The following is a 16,046-nucleotide window of genomic DNA, read 5'->3' as shown; positions in this document are numbered from 1 at the left end:
GAGGTATATGTAGACTGAAAACAGACATCCACTAAAGATTTACATTCCAAGTACCAGGAACCTTACAGACAGCTTTTAATGTAAAGTTTAGTCAGATTTGAAGTCTTCAATCCAGGTAGTGCTTACTTTTCACCACTTGACATTTTACCACTCTATTCATTCTTTTTTCTTTTTTTTTTTTTTCAACGTTTATTTATTTTTGGGACAGAGAGAGACAGAGCATGAACAGGGGAGGGGCAGAGAAAGAGGGACACACAGAATCGGAAACAGGCTCCAGGCTCTGAGCCATCAGCCCAGAGCCCGACGCGGGGCTCGAACTCACGGACCGCGAGATCGTGACCTGGCTGAAGTCGGACGCTTAACCGACTGCGCCACCCAGGCGCCCCTCTTTTTTTTTTTTTTTTTTTTAATGTTTCTTTATTTTTGAGAGATAGAGAGAGGAACAAGCAGGGGAGGGACAAAAAGAAAGGAAGACAGAATCCCAAGCAGGCTTCATGCCATCAGCACAGAGCCCAATGCAGGTTCAAACCCATGAACCATGAGATCATGATCTGAGTCTCAACCAAACAAAGAGACGCTTAACCGACTGAGCCACCCAGGCGCCCCCAACTCATTCAAAGGTAGGTAATAAAGGTATGTTACTTTGTATCATTCTGGCTTTACATCATTCATTCACTTATGTTCATCAGTATTTGAAGAAAGGCAATTGCATATGCCCATTGGAAACATACACACATGCAATAAGGATTAAAGCAAAAAGTCTTATAGGTTGACAACATATGATAAACTTCTAATAAGTCTTTCTTCAGCTTGTCTGCCTGGAATGCCCCTACTTATTCTTTGATACTAAGCCTAAATGTCACCTCCTTTCAATACAGCCTACTCCACGTAACATACACTAATAGAACTGCTTGCTGCCTCTGCCTCCTCTCTATCATAGCAATTACCAAATTACAATTATTTATATGTTAGTGGTAATAAGAAACTTCTGCAGTAAAAATTTCTCTAGTAAAAAATGAAACAGAAAAGAGCAGATGAAATAGAGAAACACTGTAGTAACAGAATTCCCAATTTAACAACTGAATGGATCTGATGGGGAACTCACAGATGACTCAGAGTTCAAGTTTGGGCAATGGAGGAATAGGCCTATTTAATAGAGAAAGGAAAGTTAGAAATAAAACTACATTTTAGAAGAAAGAAAATGAGAGAAAATTCAAATTTGAGTATGTTGAGCTTGATGGCATGACAAACAGGTGGAACTCTCCAGCTGGAAATTGGGAGTTTGGGAACTTACAGTACAGGAGTCACCTGAAAGAGGTACTCACTGAAGCCAACAGACCAGGTAGTATTCCAAGGAAAAGAAGCTAGATGTAGAAAAATACATAAAGCAAATACTCAGGAAACAAGTTGGCCCTGTGAATGAAAAGAAGAGTGGCTACAATATATAGGAGAGCTGGAAGGACTACAAAGTTATAAGAAGGGAGAAGGAATCTGGAGAATTAAAAAAACAAGCATTAAAACTGAAAAAAAGTCCCCATTTGGCAATTCAGGTCACTGGTAATAACAGAGAGAACAGCTTTAGTGAAAAAGAAGGTAGCAAAATATAAACAATATACATGTTGCTTTTTCTTTTGGGCTGATGGATAACATAAAAAAAGGAGGGGGAAAGAGAAGAAAAAAATAAGAAAAGATGTTTTTTGGGTTGATTTTTTTTTTAGGCCATTGAAGATGTTAGGGGAGATTCAAATAAATATAATAAGAGTTAACTAATGAACCCATATATTCCAATAGAAGAGATAAAAGAAGTAGTCATGAAAGCCTAAAGACACATCCCTAACACTAAATGGTAGAGAAGAAGAGAAATTAAACAATTTAGAGATAAAGAAAAGCAAAGCTGACGAAGATTGTTTGACGGCCTTAATCTTGCTACTCTTTTCAAAAAAAAAACAGTTAATTGAAAACAACCTACAAAGTCTTAGAGCAGGCTAGAATCAGGGGCTAGAAAGAGAGTAGGAAAAGGTCTGAAAAAGCCCCTGTAGGAAGTCAATTAGAAAAGACTTGCCAAACAATGTAAGTGGGTATTCTGGTGCACACCCTATAATTAATTGTTCATCTCATTTCCACCTGCCTAGTAGAAGGGCACAAATTCTGTAGCCTATTTGATTTGACTGGTATTCATTGTAAAGACAGCCTATGTCTGATGTGAGGTAATGATGTTCTTTCTGTATATCTTCTTTTCCATTGTATATTACTGCATTTTTTTCTTTACTATGTTACAAAACTTTTAAATTAATCATTTTTATTGCTTCAATGTTTTCTAGTCTTGCTCTGATGCTTTGCTTAAATATCCAAGCAGTATTTGATTATTTAAGAAATCCTTAAGTAGTCTATTTTCTTAAAATCAAGTATGTGATATATAGAGAACAGGAATCTAAACTTAAAACTGGCTTTATCTTTTGACAGCTGCTCATTTATTACTATGATTAAAAATAAAAATTCCTGGGCACCTGGATGGCTCAGTCAGTAAAGCCTCCAACTTTGGCTTAGGTCATGATCTCACAGTTTGTGAGTTCAAGCCCTGCGTCCGGCTCTGTGCTGTCAACTCAGAGCCTGGAGCCTGCTTCCAATTCTGTGTCCCTCTCTCACTTTGCCCCTCCCCCACTAGTTCTCTCTCTCTCTCTCTCTCTCTCTCTCTCTCTCTCTCTCTCATAAGTAAAACATTTTTAAAAAACTTTTTAATTAAAAAATAATAATAGTAAAAATTCCCAGGGTGCCTGGGTAGCAGTCAGTTAAGCACCCCACTCTGGATTTCAGCTCAGGTTATGATCTCAGGGTTTCATGAGTTCAAGCCCCCCGTGGGGCTCTGCACACTGACCACAAGGAGCCTGCTTGGGGTTCTCTCTCTCTCTCTCAAAATAAATAAACTTTTAAAAAACAAAAATATTTAAAACAATAAAATTTCCTGAGAAAATATGACCTTTAATATTTTGAAGCTCCAAAAGTTATAGAAATGTGTCTCTTTTCCTTTACCCCCAAAATTTTCCAATTACATAACTCATATTCAGATACTTTATACATATTACAAATTCTGTGAAACATTTAAAAATAAATATGGTATGGCATATATTTAAAAGAATATGGTTGCCATAAAATAGTCACTTTAGAAAGCTCTCATACTTGGGGCACCTGGGTGGTTCAGTCAGTTAAGTGTGGGACTCTTGCTTTGGCTCAGGTCATGATCTTATAGTTTGAGCCCCATATCCAACTCTGTGCTGGCAGCACAAGCTTGCTTGGGATTCTTTCTCTCTCTCCCTCTCTCTGCCCCTCCGCTGCTCATGTGCATGCATTCTCTCTCTCTCTCTCTCTCTCTCTCAAAATAAATAAACATTTTTTTAAAAACTTTTAAGAAAAAAAATAAAGCTCTCATACTTACTCCTAGAATGCTGCCATTGCATAAAAAGCTATGGGATTCAACTTTTATAACTCCTTTAAAGTCTTAACATAATCTCTTTATTATTGTCAAAGTGACAAATCTTCATTTATTAAATACAGGTTTCACATTGGGGATATTTCTGGTTATCTTAAGGTGGTTTATCTAAATTAGAAATACCACTCATGAACAAAAACTATGACTATAAAACATGCAACAAGGGGCGCCTGGGTGGCTCAGTCAGTTGAGAGTCCGACTTCAGCTCAGGTCATGATCTCACAGTCTGTGAGATCGACCCCCGCGTCGGGCTCTGTGCTGACAGCTCAGAGCCCGGAGCCTGTTTCAGATTCTGTGTCTCCCTCTCTCTCTCTGACCCTCCCCCGTTCATAATCTGTCTCTCTGTCTCAAAAATAAATAAACGTTAAAAAAAAATTAAAAAATAAAACATGCAAGAAATTTTATGCTGCTATAATGACACCATCACTAAAATATATTTATGACTATATTCCCCTCCTCCACACTGTCTGCTCCGTGGGTTACCACTCATACATTCTAGTAAGTTGGGTAAAAATAAAAATGCGATCATTTTACAGCCACAGTTCCTACTATTATAGATAATATAAGCAGCTCTGATGGTTTCTAAGAGTCAAATTATTCAATATTCAAAGTAGTTATAGCACTCTCATTTTTAAATTTAGCTAGTTGTTATTCAATGCCCTATCTTTTTGCATACTATAGTGAAAATGTCCATTACCCCTCTGGCATATACCTGATGCTAGCCTACTCAGTCAGTTGTCTACTCCTGTTACAAACATATACATTTACACACATACAGCACTAATTTTAATTCCCTATATGTGTATTTTTTCCTTAGTTTGTCACCTGAATATTACCTGTCAGCTTTGCCTGTTCATGAGCCCTAGGACAGTCTTCCCAATGGTAGCTATACATTTCCATTGGTTCTTAAAAAAAACAGTCTAATCTCACACAGCTGCCTTGAGCCTAAGTCATCTTAAACTTAACTAAAATCTCTCCACACCACATTCTACTCTCAAAACAAAAACATTTATTTAAAGCATAGTCTTTTTCTTACATTCATAAGCTTCAATCCATTTTAAAGCTCTACTTCTGAGGATTATTCAACTTTACCTTCTGCTCTTCAAAGATATTTATTATTAACTCAGCATTTATCATTGTCCCTATTCTCAAAGTTATACACCTGAACTAAGAAATGCTCAAGAAAAAGTTTAATCAGCTGGCTTGTTTCTTCAAGACAGTCCCAAATTCTTCCATTGTTGACTCACATATATTAGACCATAAGCTTCATTTCTGATTGAAAAATAAAATAAAATAAAATAAAGTGACTATATTTAAGGGGAAGAGTTAAGGTACATTCTAGGAAAAGGTCAGTGAATGTCTACCCAGCTGTAAAAACTGGAATAGAAGAAAATCAAAATAATTTGATTTTATGGAAAAAGCAGCAGAGGCAGAGGCAACAGGTGGCTTACCCAAGTTTACACATTTGGTGGCAAAGCCAACACTCATATCCAAGTCTCCTGATTTCAAGTTCAAAGCTTTTCTACTTTAACCATTCATTCAAATGACTAAACAGGATTATATTAAAAGAAAGGAGCCAGACACAAAAGACTACATAGTGTATGATTCCATTAACATCAAATTTCTAGAAGTGGCAAAACTATAGAAACAAAAGCCTATCAGTGGCTGCCTAGGGCTGCGGGATAGAAGCAGGAATCGGGAAAGTGGGCATGGGGAAGCTTTCTGGCGGATGAAAGCTTTCTAAAATTAAATTGTGGTAATTGTTATACAACTGTATAAATTTATTAAAACTTAAACTGTGAATTTTATGAGACATAATTTATATTTCAATAAAGCTATTCAAAAAATAAGTTAAAGAACTCAGATTTGGCTTTAAGTCCATACAAGTCTCAGGAAATTATCACTATCAAAAGTATCAGTAAAACACACCAGAAAGAACAGCTTTTTTTCCAAACTTGAGATCCTTTTCCCTTCAGAATTTCCAAAACCTGGGTACCTTATTTTCCAACCTTACATTTTCCATGGAAACAAAGTAACAAGAAGTGCACAAATATACACATAGGAAATGTGCATAAAATTCCCGTGAAAACACTTTGGTTATTGATCATTATTTCCCTTTAGGTAGGACCAGCACTGATGTAAATAAGCCTCTGCAGACAGTTTAAAGGATAACAGACTGTTATCTGGTCTGACAAATTGCTCCAAAACAGAATTCTTTAGTGATTTCATTTTCAGACATCTTTGGGCCATTATAATGTAAACACTAATAGTCTTTTTATTTAGAGGAGTCATTTTTAATTGTATATTAGCAAGTTTCTTTAGTTTATTATTTGTGCATCCTAATTAGGCATACATGTCTTCAGCTTATTCAGCACTGACAGCCTATTCTTTACTTACAAATTAAAAATAAGTTGTATCTCTCTCATAACAGTTAATGCTTTACACCTATGAGAAGTACCACTCTTTGAACCTTATAAATAAACAGACTTTTAATTAACGGAGACCTAGATATCTGTAATTATGTCAGAGGAAACAGTCAAAATTACTTAGTAAACCTACATTTCCCATTCTGCTGGGGTTCAGTTTACTAAGGCTAAGGAAAGACTTTTTGGCCTCAAGAATTTCAATTACCACCTTCCTAAGCCATAGAGTTTCACCAAACTTCCTAAAAGAGAAAGAAAAATCTGCAACTTATAAAAAGAGAGCAAAATATTTACCCTAGCTTAAGCTCTTAATTTTAAAGAGTAGGTTTCTCAAAATTACAATCTTTTGACATTTGGTAACTGAATGAATTAAGTAGTTATTCAAAGAACTCAAGACATGAAAAATGTAACACAATCTCAACTGAATATATATCTCTTTCAGGTACAATCCCATGTGTTAGAGAAACTTAATCAATCAGATCCCAAATGATTGGGGCCCGAATTATGAAACACACTTTCTCCCTGTGACCTTTTCACAGTAACTGGCTTAAACTTGCTAACAGTACTCCCATGAATGGAGAACGGTGCTGTTCATTTTAGTTTGTTAGTCCTCTTCAAGGGACACAATATATTTTTTTTTTTACATTTTTATTACTGCAATGAGGGCACACAAAGAAGTTGAAGAGATATTCTAAAAACCAATTCCTTGTAAACAGATACTCCACAGATGAAGACAACAGAGGAGACATGAAAATACATTGCAGGAAACTGGAAGAGGGGTTTATGATATATTAAATATTAAGCAGAACAATAATGTGACTGATACAGCACCCTTAACAATGAACCAACAACCCCATATCCCTTTTTATATGGAGTTACAAAATCATTTTTAATAAATCATATTAAACCCTGCCCCAACTAAAGTTCTAAGTCTCTTGCCTATTGCCTCAAAGGAAATGAAATCATTATAATAAATCTATTGTAACATAAAAGCTAATGTTTTATCAGGAAATGTTCTTTGTATGAACTCTATAAGAAAAAAGAAAATCCTATAAGGATGGTCAACTCCCTCCCACTACTGGGAGAGGAAGGATGACAGAGAAAAGAAGGAAATGGAGGGAGAAAGAAAAACTGAAGAAGAAATCCCCCTCACCTCCAAACAAAGCAGGCTCATCAACCAGTAAGATCCTCTTGACTCTCTCAATCTCCCTCCCTTCACTGACTGCCCCAAACACAGCTAAAATCTGAAACAATGTATAATATAGAAGCTACAAATTATATTTTGATCAATTATATTTTACCAATCACGATATTATGATCAATTATATTTTAAAAATTACACACATGATTTTTAAAACTAGCTTATGGAGTGATGACTTAGTCATTTAATAACATTGCTATGCTTTTATAGTTTGATGGTTTGTAAATACCTTTTTTACCACAGGCAAATTATTTTGGCTCCAGGTATTAATGGAATTTCATATCTCATTTAAGGGATATTATAATATAAATAACCAGCCACAAAATTATTAAAAATTTAAAACTCATTCATGGTTCATTAACAGTCAATTGAATAAAAAAATTTATACAAACATAAAACAGGTTCATTTTAGTTGTATGTTTGTAGTAAATCAAACAGAAGACTCTCCCGTTTTTATGTTACTTTTATTCATTTATAATCAGAAAGTTACATTTAAAGTTCGTATCATGTAATATTTCTCATAACTCAGATTCTATAAAATAAACATCAGTTTAATTTCCCATTTACATCCACAATTGATATTAGCATTTTATTATTTATTTTATACTGTGAACTTTATTTACATTAACCAGTCATCAAGACTGTGACAAGTAAAAATGCTAAGTCTGATCATAAAATAAGTATGTTGAGTCATATTTATTCAGTTTATCCCACTGCTAAGATACATTTGAAAAACCCAGTTCCAAGATACAAAAAACATAGGAGGCATTTCAATAGTGATTTTCAAGCTTTATTTCAGTGCTTCAATGAGGAGGCTATACTATAGAACCAATATAAAAGAGAAGAGAGTAATAGCAAAGACAAGTTTGAACCACATCAGCACTAGCCTTATATTGGTAAAATTTGTCAATTTTTTTAAAAACCTGAGACATATTTCCTCTTCACATGTCATTTTCTGACCACCAAAAAAAAAAAAAAAAAAAAAAAACTATCACGAAAAGATGCATATTTTTTTAAGTTTACTTACTTATTTTGAGAAAGAGAGAGAGAGAATCCCAAGCAGACTGCTCCACAGTCAGTGCAGAACCCGATGTGGGGCTCAAATTCAGGAACGATGAGATCATGACCTAAGCCAAAGTCGGCCACTTAACTGACTGAGCAACCCAGGAGCCCCAGAAAAAGATATTTTTTAAAAGCAGCCGATGAGTGAGGTATTGGGTTTTGGTAATTAAAGTCTTTTTAAAAGAAAACTTAAGTGAGAGGTACTGGATGGTTGAGTGGGTTGAAAGGCAGTCTCTGCCCCTCCCCCACTCACGCTCTCTCATGCTCTCTGGCTGCCTCACAAAAATAAACATTTTTTAAAAATGAAATTCAAAAATAAAAACTTAAATGAAATTAACCATATAGCTCTACTTTCTGTAACAAATATGAGTAACTTATACTGAAATACATAGCATGATCTCATGGGCCCTATGTGTTCTCCCATTAACAGTAAAATGTACATTGGGTGCCTGGGTGGCTCAGTCAAGTTAAGCATCTGACTTTGGCTCAGGTCATGATCTCATGGTTTCTAGGTTCAAGCCCTGCGTCTGGCTCTGCTGACAGCTCAGAGCCTGAAACCTACTTTGGATATTGTGTCTCCCTCTCTCTCTGTCCTCCCCCACTCACTCTCTGTCTCTCTCAAAAATAAACATTAAAAAAAATTTTTTTAATAGAAAGTAAAGTTTATATGAGTTACATGTTTAGAATATTGTAGATATTGATATAAAGTCATTTATTTAATCAAGGAAGAATAACCCTATGCCAAGTGAGTGATATCATTCGTTTTATTGGTCTGATCCCTAATCATTTCAAAGAGAAAATTGTGGGATATGGAGGGAGGTTGAGTAAGAGGGGATGTAGACTGCAGAGTAGAATATAGAGAGAAAGGAAGGTTGAGAGGAGCCTAATACCTTAAAAAATGTATCTTAAATGCATACTCATCCCCATACAATAGTCTTCTGTTGGGAATTTTAAAATGGTTTTTTAAAAATCAATTGTAAATATCTTTTACTTTTAGGCCTGTTTGTCTTATTATAGCAAACTACAATTTAATAACAACTCAAACTGCCAAAAAGAAACTATATACTTTATGGTACAGAAATATAAACTACAGACTCATTAAGAAGGTAACCAAAGGAAATCTTGTACTGGTCCTTTAAAGGCTACACCTACTATACCACTGACTGTAGAAGCTTGGAAGTTAGTATCTCATCTGAAGAGTACCAACAGAACCAGTACTGACGCATGTATTAATATTAATACTTGTAGTTTCAGAATTGTTTACAATCTTAGTTGTGCTTTATTTTTAAGTTTTAAAAAATTACATTTTTTATATTTATTCTTATGATTGTAAAATGGAAACTCTTTTATAAGTGTTCTATAATATGAAATGTGTGGATTTACCATTTAATTAAACCAGGAGATTTAGTAATGCAGTTTATAGTAAATCAAAAATAACCACTTAAGAACTGGAAAAAAATACATAAAAATAGTCTGGCATGTCTTATAAAACACTGTTTAATTTATAGCATAAACCCCTTCAAAGTGGTAAACATCTCACTACCATACATCTCACAGGTATGGCCATTCCTTTCAAAGAATCTATTTTTTTTACTTTATCAGCATTGAGATTCAATTTACATAATGGAAAACAATGGAGAACAAACAGCCCAGCCACTATTTCCAGAAAAAAAAATATTCTAATGATTTTAATACATACATTATCAATTTCTAGCCTTGAATATGAATATGTGTACTGTGAGAAGTAAAATAACATATCTAACTTATTACAGTTGTGACATCTAAATAAAGCACCATAAACCAAAAAATAATTGCTTTATAGTCAAAGGCACAAGTTCAATTTGGTAAAGCCACTGGACTCACTGCGCTATATTACAGAAGACAGAGATTAAGAGGTGACCTTGGGATCCTGCTTTCCAGATGTCTGAAGGGTCCATTTCTTAATGAAATTATCTCTACTCTTAATAAACATTTAGCTTACTAATTACCCAGTCAATATATTCGTCTATATAAGACTCTACTTGATTTTTGAAATTTTAGGACTATAGATATTATAAAGAAAAAATTTATGAACATACAACTTGCACAAAGGATTAAGATATATTTCCCCTCTGATGCAATGCACAAGAAGATTAAGAAACTTACTATCACACATTCTACATTATGGGGCATATTTTCTGAGATTTTAAATGAGAAATTCAATAAACCTGAAGCATCTACTTTCCATTATTTCAGATCATGAAAAGATTTAATTTGTAATACTATATATATAATACATGTATATATATTATATACATTATATATAATACATATATTATATATGTATTATATGTATATATGTATATATGTATTATATGTATATATGTATATATGTATTATATATAATGTATATATAATATACATATATATTCCACAAATAACTATATACAGATATATGCCCATATCAATTCCTTTACTCTTTTAATTAAAAATTTATGTTCCTTCAGGTCATAAAAATCAGGGTTTGGGCATTTTAAAAGTTCAAACACATATTAAGCTATGCTTTCTTTGCTTTGGCACTAGCTCCCCCTCCAGACCAACCTACTAATATAACTGTACTTAAAAAAATAAACAACAACACAAGTTTTTCCAAACCACTAGCAAATTTCAAAATTCACCTCTTTTAAGAAAATTCCAGTACCTTAAAATAACTAATTAAAACTGAAATCAAACACTGCATAATGTAATCAGAATTATTTTTTAAGTCCATACATCTCAAACAGAACTGACCTGTAGGAAAATAACTTCAAGTGACTCTTTAAGAACATCCTAAACAATATATATAGTGCTATATTTTATGGGAATTATTTTGAATCACTATCCTAATAAACCACAATATACTCATGTTAACTCACTACTTGATCAAAGATACATTTTTGCATGTTTCTGCAATCCATGCAAGTTTCATTCCAGCTGTTCAGCTCTTCAAGTACAATTCTCAATTTATAAAAGCAACAAAAGGAAAATCCAGGTCTCCAACCATCTTCTATGTTCCTTACAGCCTATTCATTTTTAACTCTCTACATTTCTACATACTAAACTGTAAAATAACAAATTCAAATGTTTGAATGCCCACCTTATCCTTACTACCCTAATACTGTATTTTCATATGGAGCAATTAAGACTTTCTATACACATTTCATGGTATATCTCATAAGGTTAGCAATGTACAAGACCTTATCATTTAGCATACGTTTAGGGTTTTTTTTTTAGGTTATTTCAGAGAAGGGAGAATACAACTTACTCTATTATTTCAGTACAGCACTGTTATGTTTAATTTCTCTCCTAAAATGTTTTCTATATAATGCACCCTTTAAAAGAATTATGCGTCAAAAACATGAAATTTAAATTTAATCAAGAAAATAAATATACACTTAACCCCAGGAGTAACAAGAAAAAAAAAAAAACTGCAATGAAACCTTGCCTACAGTTTCTAAAGACAGCCAAGTTAAAGTTCGGTCAGTTACCCCTGATGAGCTTAATTCTAAACTGATAGAAAACTTTTGTTGAAATTTGTTCTGCGTTACCTTGAAGTTTGGGGTTATTACTGGAGATTCTGAATTTCCTAGGTTCGCCTTCTTGAGTTGGCTTAAGTCAACTGTAAATTAATTCAAACATGGATAGAAGAAAACACCTCTTCGTGCCTTTCTCCAAGGCCTCAATCAAAAGTCTAATAATATACGGCAAAACGCTAAGAGCTCACCAGGGATAAACCCTAACCAAGTCACTGCCATTTAACTTACACTGCGTCTCTGACGTTCTGTATGGCTGAAGATTGCAATCCCCACAGTAAAAGAACAGGTGCTGCACCCGACAACCCACTCACTCTTGCAGGACAAATCTTCTTTAATAAATAAGGGCTCATTTAACCTTCCCAAATAAGTTTAGATACTCAAAAGCCGCCAGCTCATCATTTCCACATCAATTGGGGGATGCAGTGGCACTCACGCCTTTAACTGCCCCGGCATTGGCCCCTCGCCGGGAGCGGATCTTTGTACGGGTCCACTCCCCGATTTCTGGCCAGAGAACCCCTCACGAAAGCCGGAAACGTACAAGCATCCTCCTCCCCACAGTCCGTGACTACAGGGAACGAGTTGCTGGCAAAAGGGCAGGTAGGTGGAGAGGAGAGAAGAGGGACACCTCCCACCCCCGCCCCCATCATCCCTTCTCCTCTCCACGGCTTCGGCCCCTGCCCGAAGCAAGGATGCGCGACGCCGAGGACACCCGCGGAGGCAGGCGCCCCTCACCCTCAGCTCGCGCCCGGGCCGCGCCGGAGCGTCCCGGGGGCTTACTCCCCACTTTTCCGGGAGCCGCTGGGTAAGCAGCAGTTGCAGCAACAGGCCCGGGGAACGCCTGGGGGAAAAGAGCGGCGACAGCCCCAGTCACATCCCCAGAGCCTCCTCGGATCCCGCGCTAGCCCAGCCCCAGACCCCGAGGCGCGCGGGGCCCGGCTCCCAACGCCCCCTTACCCGAGGCGGGAGCAGAGGCGGTCTCCGCCGTCCCCAGTTGCCGCCGCCACCGCCGCCGCCACAGCCCTCAGCTGCAGCTGCCCCGTTGGGGAGTGGGAGGGGTGGCTGGGTGGAGGATGCTACTCCCGACTGAAGGGAGACGAAGAAACGGAAACAGGAACCGCCGCCGCCGCTTAACGGAGCCTTCGGCGCCACTGACTGAGCGAGAGCGCGAGGCGGCGCGAGCGGGGCAGTCGCTGACAGCGCGAGACCGAGCGCGAGCCGGGTCCCGGGCGCGCGACCCCGAGCAGCGCCGGCCCCATTCCGCGAGGAGAGGAAGGGGACGGGTTGACTGGGGCTGGGAGGGGGCGATGTGGGGCGGGGGCCTGGAGCTTAGGGAACCTGGCTACTCGGGTCTGCCGGAGATAACGCGCGCACGCGCCGGAGCGGCTCTGACAACGAGCGCAGGCGGGGAAGCCTTGGCTAGCGCAAGCGTGCGCGCGCGGGTGGGGGCGCGCGCCCCTCAGCGTTACAGGCTTCTGGGAGAGGGCGCGCATGCGCCGGCGGCTGCCACCTACGGCGACCCTGGCATGTGCCACGGCTTCTTCCCGCCCCCTTTTAGCTGAGCCGTGGATAGCGTAGCTGCAGCATCCGCTGCCAGGGAGCCGCGGGCCACAGAGGGACCGGGAGACTTCCAACAGGGCAACAACTGCGCTAGGGCGCCGGCTCCTACACGAGCACAGGCCGCCCTCTACTGCCTGCAGGCCGGAGACTGCTGGGGGCGAGTCGAGCCGAACTCCCCACTCCCGGGAGCGCCATCTCCCGGGAATGCCATATTCTCGATAGCCGGGGGAAGGACTGGCCCATGCCAGTGCAGCCCGCGGCCCTAAGGAGCACTAGTACTGAAGCAGGCTCCTTGCTACTTTTTAGAGGTGATCGCTGCTGCTCAGCCCCTGCAGCCCAGATCTGGCCGTTCGGCTGCAGCTAGCGGCGTGACCACAGAATGGCATCGCACCCACATGCAATTAGCGGAGCCCTGTTTTATCTTGTGAGAACTGTTTCTACATCTGCCCCGACAGAAAGACCTCCCACAAGGGCCTGAGTTTGATGCCTAGCCTCTCTCCCGACCCGCGGCTGCGACAGCCCCTTTGAAGCGGAAGTTTATTCAAAACGGGAAAGAGAACTTTGGGGAGGAGGGGTTCCCTAGGATGCTTCCTACCCGCACGCACTCGGGAAATTCCTGGCGCCCGCGATGCAGAGCAGTGGGCCGAAGAGCTAGGTCAGACCGGCCCAGACGGTGAGCTGAGCCGGAGGACCTAAGCGCGCAGCCCCGGCACACAAAGTAGTCGCGGGCCGAGGGAGGGGTGCCACGAGGTCCAATCAAAGACGCGAGCCATGTGAGTGGAGTGCGAGCCGACCAATCAGACGGCCGAAGAATGAGCTTCCCGTTCCCAACTCTTCCCTGTAGCCTCCGGACCCAGATCCCAAGCCTAGAGCGCGGTACCGTGGAAAGCGAGATGGTGCCCTGAGGACAGAAAAATTATTTCTCTAGACTTGGGTGTTTTTAAGTGCCTTGCTTAGGTACTTATCCCAGAACAAATAGCAGCGGCGTTTTAGATGCTGAGTATGAAAAAGATCACAGAAAAGAGATTTACAAGGCACTGGTCTGCCAAGACTGCAATCTGCCTAATAACATTCATAAATTTACAGTGTTTATTGAGACCTTTTTATAGGCCAGGAACTGTATTACAGAAAAAGCAAATAAGATAACTACTGATTTCCAAAGAAGAAAAAAAGTTCCCTGCCCTCAATAAGCTCAGCTTCTTGGGTTTGCTGGACCTTGTGACTCTGATATTTATTGTCAGTCCTTTAACGAAAAAGCTCTCAGCAAAGTAGTTTACAGTCGTTTTTATGGCTGTTATCTCCCTGTAAGAAGAGAAAACTAAGGGAAAAGTAGAGTGACCTATCTAAAGTCACACAAAAACAATATACTAGCGTAATCAGAATTATGTTCCAGTTCAGAGAGCTTGTATATCCATATTCAACAATTTTTTACTGAATGCATGGTTGCTGTCCTCCACTAAAAAGGTTTCTGTACCAAGCTTACAAATAGAACGGAATTCTGCTTGGAGGGCCACAAGCTTTGGTAGTTGGAAATGAACAGAAATTTTAGGTTTATGCCAAAGTAAGATGAGGTAAAGGCTGAAGTCTTATAAGTCATACTCTAGATACTTTTTAGAAGTCAGAGGTGAGATGGATATTTACTTCTTAGTTTAAACAGCATGTTTAAAAATATTTTACCAAGCATGTTTAACTTTAAAGCTTACCTTATATAATGCTTTAAGATCTCCAACTTCAAAGCTTTATTTTACATTTGCCTCAAGACATCCAGTTTTTTATCTGGCCTTCATTTTTCCTTTCCAAAAACGTAGGAATTAAAATACATATCTTCTCAGGGCACCCGGCTGGCTCAGTCAGTGGAACATGTAACCCTTGATCTCAGGGTTGTGAGTTTGAGCCCCACCTTGGGTGCAGGGATTACTTAAAAATAAAATCTTTGGGGGCACCTGGGTGGCTCAGTTGTTAAGCATCCAACTCCGGATTTTGGCTCAGGTTATGATTTCACTGTTTGTGAGTTTCAAGCCCCACCTCAGAGTCCACATTCACAGCACAGAGCCTGCTTGGGATTCTCTCTCTCTGCCCTTCTCTCTCCCTCTCAAAAAATAAATAAACTTACAAGATAAAATAAAATCTTTTAAAAATTAAAAAAAAAATTACTTACCTTCTCTACCTGCTTTTGCTTTTTAAAAAAAAAAAAAAAACAATTTCCTAGGGGTGCCTGGGTGGCTCAGTCGGTTAAGCGTCAGCCTTCAGCTCAGGTCATGATCTCACAGTCTATGAGTTCGAGCCCCACGTCAGGCTCTGTGCTGACAGCTCAGAGCCTGGAGCCTGCTTTGGATTCTGTGTCTCTCTCTCTCTCTCTCTCTCTGCCCCTCCTCTGCTCATGCTCTGTCTCTCTGTCTCAAAAATAAATAAAAACATTTAAAAAAAATTTTTTTTTAATAAAAAGTTTCCTAGGAATGTTTGTCCAAGATTTAGTGCACTTTGGTAGGATAGTATATTACATATTAAAAGGCCAAATAACTTGGGTGTCTCTAGAATATACTCAGAAACTAGCTATCTAGCAGCTCTGATTGTGTTGTGATGAGGCAATGTGCTTCTCACCTTGTGACAAAACACTGTTAACAAAGCCCTTTCCAGGATGTGCCCAGGATTGAACTGCCACCTCAGAACTGAAGTATCAGTTATACAACTGACTTTCGGAACAAACCTTTACCCACTGAGTTCCAAGCCAATGATGAATTTCCAAAAAAAAATTCCCAACA

The 16,046-nt window shown here is 38.8% G+C and overlaps 1 protein-coding gene across 12 annotated transcripts in view; it reads right to left on the bottom strand.

The window, feature by feature from the left end:
- The window catches only part of FUT8 (fucosyltransferase 8), a 311,102-nt gene extending 297,087 nt beyond the window's left edge, over positions 1-14,015 (bottom strand). For 3 of the 12 annotated variants that reach the window (XM_043556370.1, XM_043556380.1, XM_043556374.1), the window contains exon 1: positions 12,682-13,222. The gene's annotated coding sequence lies outside the window, so the exon portion shown is untranslated. Of the gene's footprint in view, positions 1-12,681 lie in introns of all 12 variants that reach the window. The other 9 variants (XM_043556377.1, XM_043556373.1, XM_043556379.1 and 6 more) reach the window with 7 other exon arrangements.
- Between the last annotated feature and the right edge of the window lie 2,031 nt (positions 14,016-16,046).

The sequence above is a fragment of the Prionailurus bengalensis genome, chromosome B3, assembly GCF_016509475.1.
Source record: "Prionailurus bengalensis isolate Pbe53 chromosome B3, Fcat_Pben_1.1_paternal_pri, whole genome shotgun sequence".
Lineage (NCBI taxonomy): Eukaryota > Metazoa > Chordata > Mammalia > Carnivora > Felidae > Prionailurus > Prionailurus bengalensis.
Note: the sequence above shows the minus strand (reverse complement) of the source record. Positions and strands in the feature narration are given on the sequence as shown.